The following is an 8,925-nucleotide window of genomic DNA, read 5'->3' as shown; positions in this document are numbered from 1 at the left end:
AAATAGGAGTTTTTGCCCATCTTACATTTAGAATTACGCGTAAAGTGATATTACTAATAAACCAAACATATTAAAGACCTTGGGTCTTTTGATTTAAGGTCCTTGGTTTGTGAACTTGAAATTGAGGTCAAGGTCATAGGTTAATATGACGTTCTAGATTTTGACCTTTGCTTTAAATTCATATAAATACATCATACAGCCATAGGAACTAACATTTTAAACTGATTTTTAATATTTCAATATCAAAAAAGATCTTTTCTAGTTTCCGTGGAAAGACCTATTGAATTTGTTCTGATTATTATTAGGTCTTTCAACCTTTCAGGTGAAAGACCTAAAGGGTTTGATCTGATTATTATTATTATTATTATTTTTTTTTTTTTTCTTCCGCCAACTTTTTTTTCCTTCACTGTTTTTTTGTTTCCAAAGATGTCGCTAAGATATATGGTATATGATATCGAACAGTTAATACGCTTCTGAAACTGACACGGCGTAACAAAAAACTTTACCTTGTAAGAGTTATCTCCCCAAACACTGTTTTTCTTGTGGCCACTACTACTTCGCAACCGTATAAGAAACCGACAAAATTTTTTTTCCAAATTGCTCGTTATATCCTTAGGATGTTCTGTTTTATTTCAACTGAAGCTATCCGGAGACTCCATATGAGAGTTATCCCCCCTTTTATATATGATATCAGTGATATGCATTTCTAACTGGTAAACTATAAGTGATAGAGACCTAGGGTCTTTTGATTTAAGATCCTTGGTCCAAAAAAATGAAAATTAGGTCAAGGTCAAAGGTCAAGGTCAAATTCTTAATTTTGATTTTGGCTTATTTTCACCTTTTTTCATTAACCTTATAAGATATCGACAATTTTTTTTTACTAAATTGTTAGTTGCGACATGTCGTAACTTATAAATTTTGGTTGCGAGGGTGCGTAAACAATAAACGGGAGTTTTCGCCCCTCTTATATTAAGAATTATGCGTAAAGTGATTTTACTCATGAACCATACATATTAAGGAACTAGTGTCTTTTGATTTGAGATGTTTAGTCTATGACCTTGAATTCGAGGTCAATGTCATAGGTTAATTGGACGTTCTAGATTTTGACCTTTGCTTAAAATTCATATTTATACATCATTAAGCCATAGGAACTGACATTTTCAACTAAATTTTAATATTTTCATATCTAAATAGATCCTTATTGGTTGAAAGACCTTCAATTGTTCTTTGAACAATTGGTTTTTAATTATTAGGTCTTTCAACCTTTCAGGTGAAAGACCTATTGTTTTTGTTCTGATTATTAGGTCTTTCCACCTTTCCGTGGAAAGACCTATAGGTTTTGTTCTGATTATTATTATTATTATTATTATTATTTTTTTTTTCTTCCGCCAACTTTTTTTTCCTTCGCTGTTTTTTTGTTTCGCAAGATGTCGCTTAGAAATTTGGAACATGATATCGAACAGTCTATACGCTTTTGAAACCAACTCTGCTTAACCGAATACTTTACCATATAAGAGTTATCTCCCCGAACACTGTTTTTCTTGTTATCTCTAAGGCTTCGCAACCGTATAAGAAACTGACAAATTTATTTTTCCAAATTGCTCGTTATATCCTCAGGATGTTCTGGTTTTTTATGACTGAAGCCGTATCGAGATTCCATATGAAAGTTATTTCCCCTTTTGTATTTGAAATTTTGAAATGTATTTTAAACTGGAAAACCATAAGTGATAGAGACCTAGGGTCTTTTGATTTGAGATCCTTCGTCCAAAAAAATGAAAATTAGGTCAAGGTCAAAGGTCAAGGTCATATTTTAAATTTTGATTTTGGCTTATTTTCACTCATTTTCATAAACCTTATAAGATATCGACAAATTATTTTTACTAAATTGTTAGTTGCGACATGTCGTAACATAATAATTTTGGTTGAAAGGGTGCGTAGACAAAGTCTGGGAGTTTTAGCCCCTATCATATCTAAAATTATGCGTAAAGTGATATTACTCATTAACCATATACATTTATCATGTCATCATTCTCTACTCTTTGTTTGACGATAACTTTTTCTTTATAATGTTAACCTACATCCACACCCTTATAGCTTTACAGTATTTGTTCATCTGGAACAGAAATTATGGCATGATTAAAGATAGACAAAAGACTAAAGGACATTCAATATAAGGTACGAAATAGAAGAGGTACGAACGGACATGATACCCAGACAAGGTACGAACTCACCTCCTACCATTTCCGGTGCATGTTGTACGATTTTGATATTCTTTCGTTATTGATATTTATTATTGAAAAGTGTTGGTAGACTTCGAGGTGTTTTGAATAGACTTTTCTGGTATATACCACGTATTTGAAAAAAAGAGACTGAGAGTATCGTCATTTGTCGTTCAACAGTGACACTGACAACAGGTAAACATACATGTAGCGATGTACACATCATTTGCCATAATTTCAAATTTGACAAAATAATTTGTATACATGACTTCACTAAAGAAGGATAAACACAATAAAATTGAGAATGGAAATAGGGAATGTGCCGAGGAGACAACAACCCGACCATAGAGCAGACAACAACAGAAGGTCACCAACAGGTCTTCAATGCAACGAGAAATTCCCGTACCCGGAGTCGTCCTTCAGCTGGCCCCTAAACAAAAATATACTAGTTCAGTGATAATGAACGCCATACTAAACTTCAAATTGTACACAAGAAACTAAAGGTTAAAATAATACAAGACTAACAAAGGCCAGAGGCTCCTGACTTAGGACAGGCGCAAAAATGCGGCCGGGTTAAACATGTTAAACACAAACACTTGTTTTTAATTTCGGAGGTCGACCTATTAGTGTATTGAAAAAAAGTGCCTGTGACTAGTGTGAGCCTGTCAGGGGGGTCTCATTGGGATTTCTGATCCCGAATCTCACTTGCTGTTTTGTCAGATTCCTGTATCCCGCTTACGCCACGTACACTACGTATTTAAGCAATTCTCATTGTTTTGTTATTTCCCATGTACGTTCGAATTGATTTCCTGTTTTTACGGCACAATAATTTGACTTTCACGTGTCACGCTTACAAAAAATCGGCTATCCCGTGTCACGCTTAGACCGAAATGAGACCCACTGTGAGGCTAAGTTATTTGACCAGATACATTTTTGTATTTCATAAATTATTTCAGGTCATCGCCACTGAAATTATAATTTACCTTTTATAGATGCCATAGTCTGTACATGTACATTTTGTAAGTCTGAGTCAGTCAAAACTATTATCACCTGATTTGAACCCTGTACAGTTGTACAAACATGATCACACAATTATGTTTGTTTTCATTCCTGTTACTGTTAGTACATGATAGATTTTGTTTATTTTTAACTTGGCATGAACTTGATTGTCCAAATCAATGCAAATCATTATGACGTCTTGAAAGGCTATTAATATTTATACTTTTTTTCTTTGACGCCTGCCTTAAATTGACGTCAAAACACCAAACTTATATTTTCAGTTGCAATTTCAGAGTGAATTTACAGCTGTATCATTATATAAAAAAGAAGATGTAGAATGATTGCCAATGAGACAGCTATCCACAAAAGACCAAAATGACACAAACATTAAAAACTATAGGTCACCGTACGACCTTCAACAAAGCCCATACCACATAGTCAGCTATAAAAGGCCCCGATAAGACAATGTAAAACAATTCAAACGAGAAAACTAACGGCCTTATTTAAGTAAAATAATGAAGGAAAAACAAATATGTAACACATAAACAAACGACAACCACTGAAATACAGGCTCCTGACTTGGGACAGGCACATACATAAATAATGTGGCGGGGTTAAACATGTTAGCGGGATCCCAACCCTCCCCTAACCTGGGACAGTGGTACATGTATAACAGTACAACATAAGAACGAAATATAAAAATCAGTTGAAAAAGGCTTAACTCATCAGTTAGACAAAAAATACAAGTGGACGTGGCCGGGTACATTATGTTTATGTTTATTAAAATGTTTAGCTGATTTCTCTATAATATGCCTCCTTTAAGGAGGGGCAGTAAGGGGGTATCTGTACAAAAGAACATGAAATAAAATTGCCATTTCACGTTGAACTAACAATTAAACATGTCTTGAACGTAGTAATTTAAACTGATTTCACGAAACACAGTGAATAACGAACTGCTGCACATGAAATAAAAATGACAAAACACGTTACACGAATTAACCCTTTTTTTGTAACCACCCTCTTTTAGGAATATAAAATATATTTTTTGCATTAAACTCAGTAAAATTTGACGGAACTTTCTAAATAAAAGAAAATGGACATTCTGCAAAATTTGGCATGTTTGGGTGTGTCAAATCAGAGTTTGTTGCGTACATTTATTTTTATATTCTCCTAAAAAGAAATCAGATGACATGGATAAACATTTTTAAAATAGCAGAAAATAATCACCGGCCTCGGATGGAATTGTAAATTATTTTTTCATTACAAGAGGGATTTATTGAAAATTTTGTACAAACACACGCATACATTTTTGTAAAGGGTAAGCATTTTTGTATATGCAAAATTTTCTAGCCCTCTGTTGACCTGTGACATGTGTTACCAAAAGTTAAACTTAATCATGTAATGAACTTAAATTATGTACATGTATAATGACTAGCAACACAATTATTTATTTTTGTAAAGTCTCCATTACCATGATTTCTGTATACCGCATGTTAAGTACAATAAAGTCATTTTCATTTTCCTGTGTAAGTTATTTATAGTTTATTTGGAGGCATTTTGAACAAGACATATATTGTCGTCCTAGTATTGTTTATCAACTGGCCCCTTTTTAGCTCACCTGGCCCAAAGGAAATTTTGCTGTTTTTGGATATAATCTTGAGTATTAATATAGATAGAGATAAACTGTAAACAGCAATAATGTTCAGCAAAGTAAGATTGACAAATAGGTCAACATGACCTAAATGGTCAGTTGACCCCGTTAGGAGTTATTGCCCTTTATAGTAAATTTTTAACCATTTTTTGTAAATCTAAGTAATCTTTTACAAAAATCTTCTCCTCTAAAACTACAGGGATAAATTATTCCAAACTTGGCCACAATCATCTTTGGGGTATCTAGTTTAAAAAATGTGTCCGGTGACCCGTTAATCCAACCAAGTTGGCGGCCAAAGCTAAAAATAAAACATAGGGGTAAAATGCAGTTTTTTGCTTATAACTCAAAGACCAAAGCATTTAGAGCAAATCTGACGGGGTTTAATTGTTAATCAGGTCAAGATCTATCTGCCCTGAAATTTTCAGATTGATTGGACAACCTGTTGTTAGGTTGCTGCCCCTACATTGGTAATTTTAAGGAAAATTTGCCGTTTTTGTTATTATCTTGAATATTATTATAGATGAGATAAACTGTAAACAGCAATAATGTACAGCAAAAGTAAGACCTAAAAATAAGTCAACATGACCAAAATTGTCAATTGACCCCTTAAGGAGTAATTGTCCTTTATAGTCAATTTTTAGCAATTTTCATTAAATTTGTAAATTTTTTCTAACATTTTCCACCGAAACTACTGGGCCAAGTTCATTATAGGTAGAGATAATTGTAAGCAGCAAGAATGTTCAGCAAAGTTAGATGTACAAACACATCACCATCAACAAAACACAATTTTGTCATGAATCCATCTGCGTCCTTTGTTTAATATTCACATAGACCAAGGAAAGCGACACAGGCTCTTTTTTTATTGATTTTGTATTACCACTGTGTCATCATGGTCATAGATCTACAAATGTGTTATTTTTGTTCCAGGTATGTTTTACTTGTTTGTGTGAACATGGTTAATGTCATGTGATTGACATGATTGAGTCCCTTTATAAATTGTATATTTTTTAGATCTCCTCAACCAAATAAAGGCAACTGACTGTAATGATAACACTTCTATTTGCAGGCAATATTGTGAGTGACATCAGTTTTCAATTAAATTTGACACTGACCGTTAAAGCTGGTTTATTTGATTTTGGAACATATATAGTAAGCATTGGTAAGTAAATATATTTTTTTCAGATATATATGAAAGCACTCAAGGTAGATCTTCTGCTTTTTTGGATTGTAAAATAGCAGAATAGGGTTTGTCTAGAATTTGATATAACAAACATTGTGTGAGTATTGCATGGCAATACATAGTCCACTTCTGGTTAAAAATTTAATTTTTGGAACAAAATTCTAATTTGAGCTATATATATAACATCAAACATGATGTAAAAGAGGGGCAAAAGATACCAGATGAACAGTCAAACTCATAAATCGAAAAATAAACTGACAACTATATGTACACTATATTAAACAAATATCAAATCAATATCTTTTAGCAAGACGAAAAAAATGTTGAAAACTGATTATTTCAGTATATTTTCCAAGTCCAAGCACCATAACTCTGCACAAAATCATCACACTAGAACAAAATCTGTAAATTGTCATGATAAAACTATAAACCAATTATCAAATCAATATCTTTAAGCATAACAAAAAAAAAGTGGAAAAAAAGATAAACATGTTATGTTATTGTTAACACTGCTACATGTATTAATACTATTTACAGGTATTTCATCAGTTTGTGTTGTTGGAGAGGCAAAGGTTCTTGACTACATTTTGACTACATTGAAAGCTGAATGTAAAACTGGTTACATTTATTTTGTAACATAAAGTTAACATTGTGGTAAGCTTATTAAGATTTCAAAGCACTTAACCCCCATATCTGGTCCATGACCATGTTAACTAAAGAAATTTCATCCCGAAAATTTGAAAATTGGTTATAAAAAATATGTAGTGCATAAACTCATCATACGTCATGTATGTACAAGCAACCCTGAATTTTATTTAAAGGTCCTCATTCGCAGATTTTATTTGCCAGGTGTGTGGTACAGCCTCAAGTACTAGTTAGTCTCTTGTTTTAAACAGTAATTGTTATAGATGTTAAAAAAAAGAAAAATTCAAATAAAAGTAAATTGATTTTTTTTAAAATCTTGGTAGAAAATAATAAAATTTGAAAAAGATAAACATGATAAAGTAAAGTACTGTGTACTGATAACACCTCTTTTTACAGGTATTTCTTCAGTTCTAACTTGTTGGAGTGACAGAGGTTTTTGCTTACATTTGAATCCAACTTTATATCAAGAACTGATATAGTTGTGGTAAGTTAATACAGCTTTTTCAGATGTTGAAGGAACATTTGATTTAGTTATATAGTTGACAAAAATTTAAATACAATTATTTGTTTGTTTCAAAACTTTCTAAAAGTGAAATTGTGAAATACTTTTTGTTAGCAGTCTGTTTTGATTCTAATTTGTAAAAATAATCTTAAAAACATTGATGTATTATTGACTTGAAAGTAAAAAGTTATTAAAAAGGAAAGAGAAACTAGGCAGCCACTGTGATGATTCCTTTTTTTTTTTAACTTGTTCAATCACAAAAAAAATAACTAAACACATGTAAAACGATATATACATTTTTTATTAATATTATGACATGAAATCAAACCTAGAAAAATTGTCAATTTACTTACACCATTGCATGTGCTTGCTGGTGTATCATGTGAATTGATATTTATGTTTACATCATGATGTATTTGCTATACAATTCTTTGAAGATCTTCTTGAAGTTACTTTTATGGTGTCTATTCTATTTATATATACTTTATTCTGATAAATCGCTTTATCATTCATAACTCTAATAAAATTGCACAAATTTTCTTAGCTTAGGTTGTTAAGATGTACTCATAAGTTCCCTGAACTTATGAATATTACAATGGTTTGTGAATTTTTTATCCAAGTATTTATTTATACAATGAATTGATATTCCAGGAATTTTACTCTCTTTTTATTCATTCTAATTCTCTAATAGTTGATATCAAGGTTTTTGTTATATTTTTAGACAATGCCACGTAGAGGTAGTAAAAAAAGTGATTTGACAAAAAGGAAAGAGCAAAGAGATAGAATGAGAGAGAGAAGAGTTAAGCAGACTGATGACAAGAACCTCATCTCCACGGTCAATCAGAGCCACACCTCTCTAAACTGTCCAATAAATAATGATCAGAGCGTCATCTCTCAAAACTGTCCTATACATAATGATCAGAGCGTCATCTCTCAAAACTGTCCTATACATAACGATCAGAGCGTCATCTCTCAAAACTGTCCTATAAATAATGATCAGAGCCTCAACTCTTTAAACTGTCCTATACAACAAGATCAGAGCGTCAACTCTATAAACTGTTCTATAAATATTGATCAGAGCATCAACTCTATAAACTGTTCTAAAAACAATGATCAGAGCGTTAACTCTATAAACTGTCCTACAAACAAAGATCAGAGCATCAACTCTATAAACTGTCCTATACAACAAGATCAGAGCGTCAACTCTATAAACTGTCCTACAAACAATGATCAGAGCGTCAACTCTATAAACTGTCCTATACAACAAGATCAGAGCGTCAACTCTATAAACTGTTTTACAAGCAATGATCAGAGCGTCAACTCTATAAACTATTTTACAAGCAATGATCAGATCGTCAACTCTCTAAACTGTCCTTTTGAACAAGATCAGAGCGTCAACTCTATAAACTATCCTACAAACAATTTTCAGAGCGTCAACTCTATAAACTGTTCTACCAACAATGATCAGAGTGTCAACTCTCTAAACTGTTTTACAAACAATGATCAGAGTGTCAACTCTCTAAACTGCCCTTATGATACTGAAACAATCAAATTAAATCCATCAATCAAATCAGAATCAAATCGATCAATCAAATCTGAAGCAACTATATCAATAAAATTAAACAAAACAACTAAATCAATGAAATCAAAAGTAGATCCTGAATCATCTACATCAAAACTAGATTATGAATCAGTTGAATCAATTAGAAATAATCTGGATAATGAATCA

The 8,925-nt window shown here is 32.2% G+C and overlaps 1 long non-coding RNA gene across 1 annotated transcript; it reads left to right on the top strand.

Annotated features, from left to right (window-relative positions):
• The first annotated feature begins 2,262 nt into the window (after nt 1-2,262).
• On the top strand, nt 2,263-8,205 carry LOC143076680 (uncharacterized). Its single transcript, XR_012978751.1, has 5 exons — nt 2,263-2,414; nt 5,936-6,028; nt 6,587-6,703; nt 7,091-7,178; nt 7,918-8,205. It is a non-coding gene; the product is annotated as an uncharacterized LOC143076680 (long non-coding RNA).
• Nucleotides 8,206-8,925: the final 720 nt, after the last annotated feature.

This window comes from Mytilus galloprovincialis, chromosome 5 (assembly GCF_965363235.1).
Source record: "Mytilus galloprovincialis chromosome 5, xbMytGall1.hap1.1, whole genome shotgun sequence".
Classification (NCBI taxonomy): domain Eukaryota; kingdom Metazoa; phylum Mollusca; class Bivalvia; order Mytilida; family Mytilidae; genus Mytilus; species Mytilus galloprovincialis.
The sequence above is the reverse complement of the archived record's forward strand: the minus strand, read 5'-3'. Positions and strand labels throughout refer to the sequence as shown.